General features: G+C 36.7%; 1 long non-coding RNA gene across 3 annotated transcripts in view; it reads right to left on the bottom strand.

Annotated features, from left to right (window-relative positions):
• Positions 1-14,083, bottom strand: part of LOC109498982 — a 96,830-nt gene that overhangs the window by 81,248 nt on the left and 1,499 nt on the right. For all 3 annotated transcript variants that reach the window (XR_002156053.3, XR_006596770.1, XR_006596771.1), the window contains exon 2: positions 3,144-3,232. This is a non-coding gene — a long non-coding RNA (uncharacterized LOC109498982). The remainder of the gene's footprint in view (positions 1-3,143; positions 3,233-14,083) is intronic.

Here is a 14,083-nt window from a genome sequence, read left to right as displayed (position 1 = left end):
GGTTTTAAAGGAAAATAATAGACAGCATTTTTTCAGCTACTCTTTCCTCTTAATCGCTAACCATGTATATACTTTAAGAGAAATTTAATCCAGCTTATTCTGGTTGTTTCCATTTAAATCATTAAAATGTTATTTTTTAAAAGTCATTTGTTGTCCAAAAAGACTTTTTAAATTAGTTTCTTTGCTTAAAAATCCAAATTGGCCATAAGAACATGAGCTCTGATGCCAAAAAGATCAGGTTTGGAACAAAAGTGTGAGCCCCAAGTTGGAAATCAGTTTTAAAGGCAGGCTATGACATAAAGGGACCATGTGAATGCCTCCCCCAACTCAGTGAGATTTCTGTGGAAGCATTCATTACAGCTGAGGTTACCAAAAGGTCTTCAAAATAAATCCTATGATCTGTAATCAGTCAGAGCTTCTGAAAATTCTAATTTATGGCCTTAATTGTCTCACATTCGTGCTAATCTCATGTGACTTCTCCTTTACATTATTCAAGGAGGAAATGCTTTTGACTAACATTTAACTCAAAAAATAATGAAATGCATTAACTCCGTTATTTTAAAGTTTAGTTCTTTTCATCTGCCTTAAGAATTAAGGAAATCCCTTCAATTAGAGGAGAAAGTAACGTCATTATCGGAGTTCATTTTCCCTCTTGCTATCCACTAGAAAAAAGTCTTTATGTTCCCCAAAAGTACCATTACAAGTAGTGGTAGATTTCTGTACACTTCTGTCACTGTATCATAAACACAGAGAAAGCAAATACTTCCAAATATACAACAAGGTACCAAACTACCATGTAACCATAAGGGAGTTAAAAAAAAAAAAAAAAAACTGGAAAAAGTTGTCTGCTTTGCTTATTGGCTAGAAGAAAAATTAAAGTTTAACTTCCTTTCTGCACAAGTTTCTTAGTCTTCTTAATAAGAAGAATGGGCTTTAACTACTTACATATCTATTACTGATTGCGTGTGTTAGAAAGATACATCATTCACACTTGCCTACCTTCTTCAAAACAATCTATCTGAAAATGTATTTCTATGAACTATAAAGATTAAAGAAATAAAAGCAACAGTTTTCAAAGATATTAAGGATATTTTCATGTTCATGTCTTAACACACAGGCAAACTAGAAGAGATGGCTCAAAGAAATAATGCATGGAGAAGGAAGTTCACAAGTTGAGACTAAAGATACAGCTTATCTAAGGGACATATTACCAGTTTCCAAAATGTTGGGTTTTGGTGAAATAAATAAAAGACATTCAAGAATAAATCTAATCTTCCACCTTGATTAGTTCCAACTTCACAATTTAAATTATGATGTCGGGGCACCTGGGTGGCTCAGTCAGTTAAGTGGTCGACCAACTACAGCTCATGATCTCGCGGCTCCTGAGTTCAAGCCTCACATAGAGCTCACTGCTGTTAGCACGGATCCTGCTTCAGATCCTCTCTCTCTCTCTCTCTCTCTCTCTCTCTCTCTCCCTCCCTCCCTCCTTCCCCCACCCCACCCCGCTCACACTCTCTCTCTTTTTCTCTCTCTCTCTCTCTCTCTCTCAAAAATAAACATTGAAAAAATTTTTAAATAAATAAAAATAATAAAATAAAACAAAAATGATGTCAAAATGTCCTTGAGTATGCTTAAATGACTTTTATGCACACCTATTTCCTGAGATACCAAAAATCATCAAACAATTCTGTAGCACTTTGTAGTACCTTATAAGTCCACTAAATCTATGAATTAAACTGCCAACCTATAAACCATTACCTATCAAATGATAATTTATATACCTATTATTCACTGGAGGTAAATTTATAATGATATCTTAATGAATTATGATCAGTGGTGGCACCAAATATGAAAGATGAATAAATTTGCCCAATTAAAAACTGCAGAGTAGCTTTACTTTGAAATTTTCATAATTCACTATTTGATAGTTTTAAAGCAGTACAAAGTTAACCTTATTTACTGCTATAATTTAAATTGATCTTTTGTTGCTTCCCTTTAATTCTCCAAGACTCTAGAATACTAAATATAAATGACACAAGTTATGGGAAGACAATTATTGATGAATAATAATAAAAAGTAATAATTTTCATGGTTTCTCAAGTATTCATTAAGTATGCAGAGGTCAATACTGACATTTGTAGAAAGGTAATACATTGTTCAATAAAGAAACAGTAAGTTTTTTCTTCTTTTACATGAGCCCCTTTTAAAGATAGGCAGACTACATTAATGAGCTTGATTTGTAAATCTGCTATAAAACAAATAATTTGACACCACTAAACAAGTGTATTTGTATATTCTAAAAAAGTAAGCCATGTAAAAAAGACTTAAACTACTTTAGACACCACTCATGCAATGGATAATAAATTTTTAAGGTTTATATTTTAATATGATGACCTATAATTTGAAAGGTATCATTTTAATCTAAGAAGTTCTGGAATGTTTTAAACATTGGAATTTTAGAGAGGGTGAAAATATTTGTACATTCATAACACATCCTCACAGACTGAGTAAAAGGAAACAAAACCACTGGTAAAAGTCAGATACATCATAGGAAATATCATGTCTCAGCTATTCAATTTACTATAAAGCATGAATAGTATTACTTACTTAACTCACTTAATGTTTTCCTGAAAGCAAATTCTATTATTTTTAGGAGTCTTCTGTTCCTCTTAAACTTCATCCCTTTGCCTCATGAAAGGACCCAGAAATAATGATTATTTTCCCACTTGCATTTTTGTTCTTTTCTTACCAACACTTGTTTTCTCACAACCAAAATGCACAGAAATCTTACATTGTACTTGCAGGGTATTCAATAAATCCCACTCAACATTTGGCAGAGCTCACCCCAACCTATCTTTAATAAGGCAGTAATCCCTTACCTCAGAGGTGCTGTATCATTCTGACAATCATGGCACTGGTGTAATTTCCTTTGCCAACATGACAAAACAGAGAACATTCTATAATGCCTCATGAGCACCAGCCCAGAGAGACCATGAGCTCAGCTCTCTCATGGCAGAACACCATTGTAAGAAAATAAAAGGCTCCATGTAGTAATTTTTACGTTTTACAAATTCTCTAAATTTTAATACTAACAATATCATTTGGAAGAAAATAAAAATTCATCCAAAAGAATAATTAATTACCTTTTCCTATTAGGCTCCTCATTTCACAACAGGCTACTCAAGAAAATCTCCTCAACAGGTTCTCCAAATCAGGATAAAAGTGACATCCACTGACAGGTCCAAGCAAAATTCGTATTTCCAAGAAGCCAAGTAAGAGAATTATAAAGAGAAGTCACTTTTTTTGCTGGATGCAACTACGACACGAAAGGCTGGTTAAAGCAACACTAAACTTGGCTCAGTCATGCAATGGTCTCAGTTTGGGATAGAACTGAATTTATAACGTATGACAGAAGCAAAGTTGTAATGTACAATTATATAATTTACTTGAACAGTTGCTTTCCATATGGGAAGTAACAGATTGCCCAGTTGCATTTTGGCTAAGACTAAACCTACCATTATTCAGGGTAAAACAATTTTGTTGAAATCTGGAAATCCTGCAGATAGCATCTCTAAATCTCTCTGACGATTCTTGACAATGTTTCTTTTCATAGGAATAGTATACAGCTGTATCCTCCTTCCTAAATTCTCCTGACCCACATTTAGCACACAGTATTTTCTGGAAAACACAACCAAAACTATGCCCAACAGATTTTACAGATGAGATAACCACTAAAGCCATTCATCCAAATTTCTATGGTGAAGCCAAAAATAAATAAATACATTAAGAGATGAATAAAGGATAGAAAACAACAAATCTTTCTGTGCACTTTCTTTTCTAAACATTTAGTATTATAAAGAAAACATACTTTGAAAGAAATAGGTCTTTTCCTCTCTCATTTTGTATCTCCGTTGAATACCAGAGTAGAACTCCGACATAATAATATTCCCCCCGGTTAAGTTATACTCCAAGAAAAGTATTTTATGGGCTGTGGAACATTCTTATTCATGACCTTAACATTTTTAAACAGGTTGATGGATAAGCAATGCATTTTCTATAGTGGTGCATAAATGATCTGGATCCCAGAGTATATCTTCAAAGTTTGAACACTTCCATTGTCCAGTGAAAATATGTCATTATCACCCTTTGAAAGGGTCTTGAAATTGCAACTATCTATGGCCAAATACTATTTTCTGAAATCTGTCCCCCTGTGCATGGATTTATGAGTCCCACGATTGGACAAAGGGAAATTATCCAAGGCAAAGTTGTCCAAATAGGCAATTATCCAACACACTGGAGCCAAGACAATCCCCTGGAGGTCATTGTACAGGTTCAACTGCAGCTGTGTGGGAAGTATGAACACCAATCAGCTCTCTGAAGAGTTTGGGTGTCTCCAGGAAGAACAAACTGGGAAGACTGTTTTTGTGTCCTAGGCTATTGGTTTATATTTTTTAAAAAAGCAGAGAGGAGGCTTAAAGCATTTGCTTACCCACAGTATTTCTACCTCTAGATACGTTACACCATAGTATTCCTAGCTCTAAATATATTACATTATGTTATATAATGTTACAATTATACCACTAAACTTTTTTACAACTCTGGAGTATTCAAACAGCAAACCAAATAGTAGAAATCTAAGACTGGAAAACACAATGCAACTATATCAGACACTTTCATGCAGTGCCTGCAAAGAATAATAGTCTTTCATGTGCAAAGTAGCTGCACATATTCAATCTCATTTGATCCTCTGGATAACCCAAGAGGTTCACAGGGAAGTTCTTATTATCCTTTTACAGATGAGGAATTTAGAGCTCAGAAAGTTTGGGATATATTCAAAGGCACCTACCTAGTAAGTAAAAAGTAAGGATTCAAAACAGATGTTATTTGATACCAGAGCTCTCTCCACACATGACTATTGGGCAAGCTCTGTATTTGAAAAAACAGAGCTGCTGTCCTACCATCTCTACCACCACTACTTCTACACTACTGATAAGTAAGCAATATACTAATAGTAGTCTTATTTTTTGATGAAAGCATTCCTGGGACTTTTTAACATTTTAAGTCAATACCACTTAATATGAATTACCTATTTTTATCAGATCTTTTTTATTCCTCAGATTAAGACACAGAATTAGCTTTGTCTGCAAAATAAAGCAAAGAAACTGGGAAATGAAAAACAGAAAAGCCAAGGATGCTAAACATTGAAAATATTCCCTAAGGTTGACCCATTTTAAAACTATACAATGATGGGGGGAGGGGTGTGGCTCAGTCAGTTAAGCATCCAACTCTTGATTTCAGCTCAGGTCACAATCTCACAGTTCATGAGATCAGGACCCACATCAGGCTCTGTACTGACAGCACAGAGCCTGCTTAGGATTCTCTTTCTCCCTCTGCTGCCCCTCCCCTACTCACTCTCTCTCTCTAAATATAAATAAACATTTAAAAAAATAAAATTGTACAATGGGAAGTACCTAACTACATTCCACTTTCCAGATGTCTTTGAAATCCAAGCATGATTTAAAAGAAATTTTTTACAGAATAAAGAGAAATCAGTTATTTATGCTTATGTTGCCATACATTTTAAGTCCATCGCTTGACCAAAGTAAATGCATTATGTTCAATTAACACCTGTTTATCGAATTCCACTTGGTATCAGATACTGGGATAAATCCTGGGATTAAAAGTACAAATAAGACAATATCCCTGCATTTAAGAAACTTGCAGTGAAGCAAGGTAGACAACACCTGCCACTACATCCTTTGTAGAAACTCAATTTGTTGAATGACAAAAAACTAAATCTGACACTGCCAATTATCTCTCCTTGAAACTATCTCTTCCATTTGCTTACATGACACCAAGTTGGGTGCTTTCCCATAAGCTGTCAGGTTTCCCTCAGATACCTTTGTGGGTTCCTTGTTATTCTGCTCACCTCATAAATGCCAATGTTCCTAAATAATCGGTCTAGTTGCTCTCTTCTCTTCCCACTATACATCCCCTCCCTGGACTCTCTCATACTCATAGACTGATGACCTCCAATCAATGTCTCTAGCTCATTTCCCACTCTTGAAACCAGTCCTATATATTCAGCTGCTCACCAGATAGCCCCACATAAACGTTTCAGCTATCTCACTCCCAAAATGGCTCTGCTTTCTGGGTTCCATTCCCCAATGATTGGCAACATCAGTCAATCTGGACCTCAAATCCGTACGTTAGTGTGGTTTTTTTGTTTTTGTTTTTTTGTTTGTTTTTTGGTCCCAATCTTTCACTCATTCCGTACATTTAATCAGTTAAAAGTTGCCCACTCATTTACTTACTCACTCTGTCATGTGTTAAGTGTCTACTTATTACCATGTCATGTGCCAGACCCTAGGGTGCCATGCTGACCTAGTCACAACTCCTACAGAGCTCACAGTCTAATCCATGATACAGAAAACACACACACACACACACACACACTGTTATAAATGTCATGACATCATAGATGCAGGGGGCCCTAGGACCCTGGGAACAGACCTTCTAAAGAAAATGATATCTAAGATGAAATCTAGAAAATGAGTGAGAGTTAAACAAATTAAAATAGGAAGAAAAGAACACTGCCAAATTGTGAAAGAGAATATGACAATGAAAAATGAGTGAAAAGAACTTAAAAAAAATTTTTAACATCTATTTATTTTCAAGAGGCAGAGAGTGAGTGGGGGGAGGGTCGTGGAGAGAGAGGGAGACACAGAATCAAAGCAGACATCAGTCTCTGAGCTGTCAGTGCACAGCCCGACACAGGGCTTGAACCCACCAACCGTGAGATCATGACCCGAGCTGAAGTCAGACGCCTAAATGACTGAGCCACCCAGGCGCCCCTGAATGGAGAGAACTTTAATATGTCTAGCACTTAGAATAAAAAAGGTTAAATGGTTAGTGACGAGTATAAAGAAGTAGAACCTTAAAAGCCATCCTAAAAGTTTAGGCCAGAAGAGCAACTAGAAGTTCCTGAGGGATTTTAACCAGGTGAATAATAATAAGTGCATTTGAATAGATTTTAAAAAAGGAAAGATTAAGGCATGAAGATGAAATAGAAAGCTCTCGCATTTATCCAGATGACAGCTAAATGTCAACTTCAACTAGGAAAATAGCAACAGGAATAGAGAAAAGTTGCCAGATCAGAGAAATATTTAGAAGGTGGAACAAACAGGATCCAATTATGTTTAGATATGAAAAATAAGGGGAAAAGAGAAGACAAAGGTGTTTTTCAAGTTTCTCCTTTGAATAACTAGATGATACCATTTAATGAGATTGGAAATAACAAAGGAGAAGCAAGCTTGTGGGAAGAGATGATGTGTTGTTTTGAAATACCTGTATGATAGCCAAGTGAAAACATCTGATAGGCAATTGGATCTATTGGTTTGGAGTTAAAAACTGATTGTTGAGAAGGAATCAACCACTTGGGAATCATCAGCATCTGGTCTGTATTTTAAGTCATGGGAACAGATGATCTAGTAAAAGAACCACAGAATGAAACGAGAAGGCTGTCGGAGCCACTCCTCAAGGAATCCTGCAAATACGAATAGGAAAGAACACCCAGAAAAGCAAGGGAAACTTCTGCATAAAATATCATGGAGTCAAAGGAAGAAAGTGTGTCAGGATAAAAAGTGTCAAATACAAGAAAGAGGCCAAATAACATAAGGATTGAGGCATGCCTCTTGGCTTTCACAAGGTTACTAGTGACTTGGAGAGGCGTTTCAGTCAAGCTAAGGAACCAGCAGAGTGAAGGAATACAACTAGTTGGGAAGTAATAGGTTAGAGTGGAAACAAAAAGCGTAGGCAAGTCTTTCCAAAGGTATGACTGAAAGGTAGTGGAAAGACAGCAAAGGGATCCAGAAAGGGATGAGAGATATATAAGTATATTTAAAATTTGGGAGCAACTTATGCCATATTTAAATTCTAATACAACATATCAGGAGAAAGGAAATAATTTATAGAGCAAGGTTCCTGAGAAGATGGCAGCATATGAGATCCAGAGCTCATGTGCAGAGATTATACTTAAGCAAAAGAAAGGATCCTTTCTGAATTATAACAGGAGGGAATGAGTAAAAGAAGGGTACAGTATAGTTTTCTTTGTGGCAGAATATATGTTTATCTGTTAAGAAAGGAATGGTTGGGGGAGGGGATAAATAGCTGGAGTCAAAGGAGAGTGGACAATTTTTTAAAGAATGTCTGGGTAGAACTAAAGAAATAACATAAAAAGATTGCCAAGGTATGTAAAATGTAAGGAAGTTTAAGGAACTGCTTAAGGGTGGTTAAAATGATGAACCATAGAAATTAAACTAGATAAGACAGAAAGATAGGAAGTGACCAATAAAGAATGCTGATGAGTCAAGGACTAAAGATCCCTATATGCAGAAAGAAAGATAGAAAGATAGAAAAGAGAAGAAAGAAAGAAAAGACTAGTGAAATAGGACTAATGCAAGAATAGGAAGGATGGCTGATTACTTCTAAGGAAGAAGTATTAGGCTATGACAAAGTCCAGGGTGTAGCCATAGAAAAGGGTGAAGAAACAGAATGGAAGTGAAGTTGTCTGGAGCCAAGTTACTGAGAGGGTGACATGTTTAACTACAGACATGAACATTATAGTCCCTTAAAATGATGTCACAACTGAAAGGACACAATGAGCCAGAAATGTGAGTCTAAAGGAATGCTATATCCTCAAGCAAGAATTATCCAATGTTTTAATTTGTTCTAAACTGATACATACTGTATTAGATACCAAGTATGACACAGTTCATAATTCCAAGTAAAACAATTCTTCCTCTCAAAATCTATTTAAGTAGCTGACGGAAGGGGGTGGGGGTGGGGAGATGGGCAGGATGGGCAAAAGGGATTAAGAGGTGTGAACTTCCAGCTGTGGAATGAATGAGTCATGGGGATGAAAGGTACAGCAAGGGAATATAGTCAATAATACTGTAACAACTTTGGTGACAGACAGTAACATCCTAGTGAGCATTTCATAATGTACAAGATTAAAATATAAATTACAAAGAGATAAAGAGGCCAGTGTGCTAAGATTCAGGCCCTTCAATCTTTCTACTCCACTACTCTTGGCATATTGGCTTGTTGCAAAATGGATTCTACAACTTTTGCTCTAGTCCCTCATGCAGGTCAGGAAGAAGAAAGACAGGAGCATCAATACCTCCATCTGTCCTTTCAATTAAGAAAACAAAAAGCTCTCCCTGAAAACCCTGCAACTGACTTCCCTTGGACCTCAAAACCCCAAAGAGGATCACATGGCTACAATTAGCTAGGAGGGAATCTGAGAGTAGGGGGCAGGAATACCATGATTAGCTTAGACCTGTGGTTCTCCCTCACCCCCAAGGGAATGTGTTAATATGTGTGAAGACATTTTGATCATCACAATGGTGGAGAGAAGCCAATGGCATGACTAGCATCTCATGCCTCGAGGACAAAGATGCCAGAAACACTGAAATGCAGAAAACAATCTCCTACAATGGAGATTTGTACTGTTCAGAACACCAAAACACCTCCATCAAGAAACACTGGCTTAGATCAGTTTGTGACCAGCCACTGGAGTAGGCATGTAGTTACCACACTACAAACAAAACCTATGTTCTGCTAGCAAAGAACCTAAGGGGAGGAGGTAGTAAAGAGAATGGAATGAAATGAATATTGGGAGAGAAGTTTGTACCATGAGATGTAGTAAACAAGAAGTCAGAGAAGGGTTTTTAATTGACAAGTAATATTATCAGATCTTAGATTGGAGACACATGAACGAATGTAAGAGAAATCACTTAAAGTAGCCTAGTCCAAGTTGATGATGGACTGAACTACATTTGGAGCAGTGAGAATGGAGAATAGAGAGATTTACATCAGTGATGTTAACAAAGGAAAATCAGGGGCGCCTGGGTGGCTCAGTTGGTTAAGCGTCCAACTTCTGCTTAGGTGATGATCTCACAGTTTGTGAGTTCCAGCCCTGCATATGGCTCTGTGCTGACAGCTCAGGGCCTGGAGCCTGCTTCAGATTCTGTCTCTCTCTCTCTCTCTCTCTCTCTCTCTCTCTCTCTCTCTCTGCCCCTCCTCTCCTTGCACTCTGTCTCTGTCTCTCAAAAATGAATAAATGTTTAAAAAATTAAAAAAATAATAAAGGAAAATCAGCTTGTAGTCTTTATTAGTACATATGACCTTAGTTCAGACCTGCCTCTCCCACCCACTAGCTATGTGACTTTATATAGTTTACAGAATTCTCAACTCAAATTTCTTGACTTTAAAATAAAAATAATAGTTCCTAACTCACAAAATTGTTATGAGAATTCAATGAGTTAATGAAGTACGTTAAATGCCTATTTTAGTGTCAGACCAGTTCTTTTTATAATTATCCCTTGTAACTTATGATATTTATATCAAATCACAAGACTTTTGTGGACATTATCATACCCTACACAAAACAGCATGTGCCAAGATTATAAGGAAAGAAAGGGGCGCCTGGGTGGCGCAGTCGGTTAAGCGTCCGACTTCAGCCAGGTCACGATCTCGTGGTCCGTGAGTTTGAGCCCCGCGTCGGGCTCTGGGCTGATGGCTCAGAGCCTGGAGCCTGTTTCCGATTCTGTGTCTCCCTCTCTCTCTGCCCCTCCCCCGTTCATGCTCTGTCTCTCTCTGTCCCAAAAATAAATAAACGTTGAAAAAAAAATTTTTTTTTAAATAAAAAAAAAAATAAGGAAAGAAAAAAATAACAATCTTTATGAGGAAGCTTCTCTTTTCCACTCCTTTTATTGGAATTTTCAGGAAAATATTTCTTAGTGAAGAAGCTCTATGGGGATATGCCAGATACTTAAATATAATTAACACATGATGGGTGAGAAGGAAGGACAATATTTCTCCTATGATAAAAAATTATAAGGGGAGAATGTGATTAAAAAAGTAAACATATATTTGGTCTTTGCCCACAGTTCCTTAAACAGAGCTCCTAAAACCTCTGTAATTTCCTGCATGGTAGGGATAAGATCATCTTCTGTTCTAATATTTGTTCTTTATCCCTGGTTCCTGACACAAAGCTCCTATGTCCCTTGGAATTTCCTGGGTAATAGGAGCATCTTTTCTTCAATTGAGGCCACTCTTGGTGGGCTGCTAGATAGTTTCAGGATGGGTGCCGGTCACCAGAAAGACCAGGGCAAGGTTAGAGGACTGGAATTTTCAGCCCCACTCCTTAACCTCTAGGGAGTGGAGAAGGGCTAGAGATTGAGTTCATCACCAAGAGGTAATGATTTAATCAAACAATGAAACCTCCATGAAAACTCCTAATGATAAGATTCAGAAAGCATCTGGGTTAATGAACACATCAAGGTGCTCAGAGGGTGATATGCAAGCTCCATGCGCCCCACTTATATCTTGCCCTATACATTTTTATAATAAATCAGTAAGTAAAGTGTTTTTTGAGTTTTTGAGTTATAGGAACCCCAAATATATAGCAGAGTTGTCATAATTATAGGTGGCAACCTGGGACTTGTGACTGTCATTTGAAGTGGGGCAGTCTTATGAAACTGAGCCCTTGATATGTGGGGTCTGCACCTAACTATGGTAGTGTCACTACTGAATTGACTTGTAGTATAACCAGTTGGTGTCAGAGAATCAGATAAATGATTGTTGAGTGGAGGAAAAAGTTACTCATAATTGTTGTCAAGCATAAAAGGTTTAAAAAGACTGATTGGGGCACCGGGATGGCTCAGTCAATTACGCATCCGACTTCAGCTCAGGTCATGATCTCATGGTTTGGGGGTTCAAGCCCATCAGGCTCTGTGCTAACAGCTCAAAGCCTGGAGCTGCATGGAGTACTGTGTCTCCCTCTCTCTCTCTCTCTGCCCCTCCCCCCGCTCACACTCTGCCTCTCCCTCTTTCTCTCTCAAAAATAAACAAACATTAAAAAAATATTAATGTTATATTCCACAAATATGACTCCTTTCACTTAATTTGTTTTTCAATCTTAACAGTATAAATAAAGAGAAAATGCTGTATATTGACTAGCCCTTGGTCAATCAGACTTTCATTATGCTGATGGGGTAACTATCTTCCACAAAGTGAGAGAGCGACCCAGCAAGAGCGAGCACCTAAAAAATAATAATAGTAATTTGCATCACTTTTCCTCAGGCAAAACTTACACAAGACTGAATAACCCTCATTATTATTTCCTTTTCTTCCCAATTTGCATTAAACTTATGTTCAATGTAGGCTCTGCTTATCAGCAAGGTTAATATGGAAAAATTGTACTAGCTGAAGCATGGCTCCATGCAGTAAAGTTTTTAAGAACAATTCTTTTTACGGAGAAGCTGAGAAGAAATCTCCAAAGATGCAACATAATGTTCTGGAGCAAAGAACAATGGATTATGTAACCCAGATCCAAACATCTCTCTTAAAATGCATGTACAGAAACCCAATGGTATAGAAGAAAAGGGACTGTGTTGGCCTCAGGGTGAAAGTTACTATTAACCCTAACTTTCCTTTTCAATCTTAACTTCCCTTCTCACATTATTATGATATAATTTTTTGTGCAGTTTTCTCTACATATGGTTTCTTTATATTTGCAATATATTGCAGGGTTTTTTCCATTTAATCCTGTATCAATATTATTTATAGAACCGCCTCTTTTTGTTACAATTTCTTCTCATAACCCAGCTAGCATCATAAAGTGAAAATTGCACCTTTGTATATGGGAGGGCCCCCCAGAAAAAGCATACCTTTATTCCATGTTTGACAGATGTGGCATTATATCTATTCTTTAACCAATCATGTTTAGTAATGAATTCAGGTAAAACACATATACTTTGCCCCTAATGCATAAAGCTTAAACTGGGATAGCCAGAGGCTGCTTATCCTAAGCGTCTTCTCAGCCTAAACTGAATTAATTCTCTTTAGCTGAATTAATTCTCTTCCAGTTCTTTTTATCCAGTGCTCTCAGCCTGGGTACCATGGTTCCAAATTCCTAATTACTATAAAATAATTTTCTTTCCTTGAGCTAAGCCTGGTAATATGGCTCTAACAGATGACCTCTATAATGTAATTTATAATACTTAAAGCCTCAGTCTGAGAATAATTTTACCTATTTTACTGAACCTAATAGAAACCACAACACACCTCTACCTTTGCCAGGGAAGTTAAAAGGAAATAATACAATATATACTGTATTATATAATAATATGCCTAATATAATTATAACATAATATACATTATGTATATATTATATATATCATTATGCCTCAGCTTAAAATGTTTCTAAAATAAACCATTCCCTCTAGTTATTTCTAAAGTTATCTTTCTATTTTCATATATGCCCAGCAGGTAATCATGGCTCAAGATTTCAACCCCAAAATTATTTCCCTTTAATTTTAGAGAAATTGACAAATTTTGGATTCTGCTGGGTATGTTAAGGGATAAGTGAACTCTGAGATGGGTGGTAAGGGGAATGACACGTTTCCCTTTTCGGTGCCTGCTTTATTCTTCAAAAAGTAATTTCAAAAACTTGTTATAAACTCTTTGGTTATTTAAATAATCAAATCAAACCTAAAGCCAGGTATCTTCATTTTTTAAAACACAAAAATAACTAAACTGGAGCTCTTCTTACATTACCACTAAATGTGGCTAGTCATTCATTCATTCTAGACCCATTTCTTCACATAGATTAAGGTCAAGGTAGAAACTAAAGTTACCTTGGTTTAAAAAACAAACAAACAAACACACAAAACTTCCCAAGATTAGAAAATGCCAACTGATATAAATATATGCCAGTCATAGCTGAGGAGAATAAAGTTGCAGGTGTCTTAAGTGAAGGACAGAAGACGAAAACAGACCCACAATTTCCCAAAAACTAGTAATAATAAACTTCCCACACATAAAGGAAACTGCCTTCTGTATACAGGTGGGAAAAAGCAATTTTCAGAGGAGTATGTCCCTACAGTTGTGGGGGCATTTTCCATAGTCATGATTTTTTTTTTTAATGTTTACTTATTCGTGACAGAGAGCACGTATGAGAGGAGGGGCAGAGAGAGAGAGAGAGAGAGAGAGAGGGAGAGAAACAGAGGATCCCAAG

The sequence above is a fragment of the Felis catus genome, chromosome B1, assembly GCF_018350175.1.
Source record: "Felis catus isolate Fca126 chromosome B1, F.catus_Fca126_mat1.0, whole genome shotgun sequence".
Taxonomy (NCBI): Eukaryota; Metazoa; Chordata; class Mammalia; order Carnivora; family Felidae; genus Felis; species Felis catus.
Note: the sequence above shows the minus strand (reverse complement) of the source record. Positions and strands in the feature narration are given on the sequence as shown.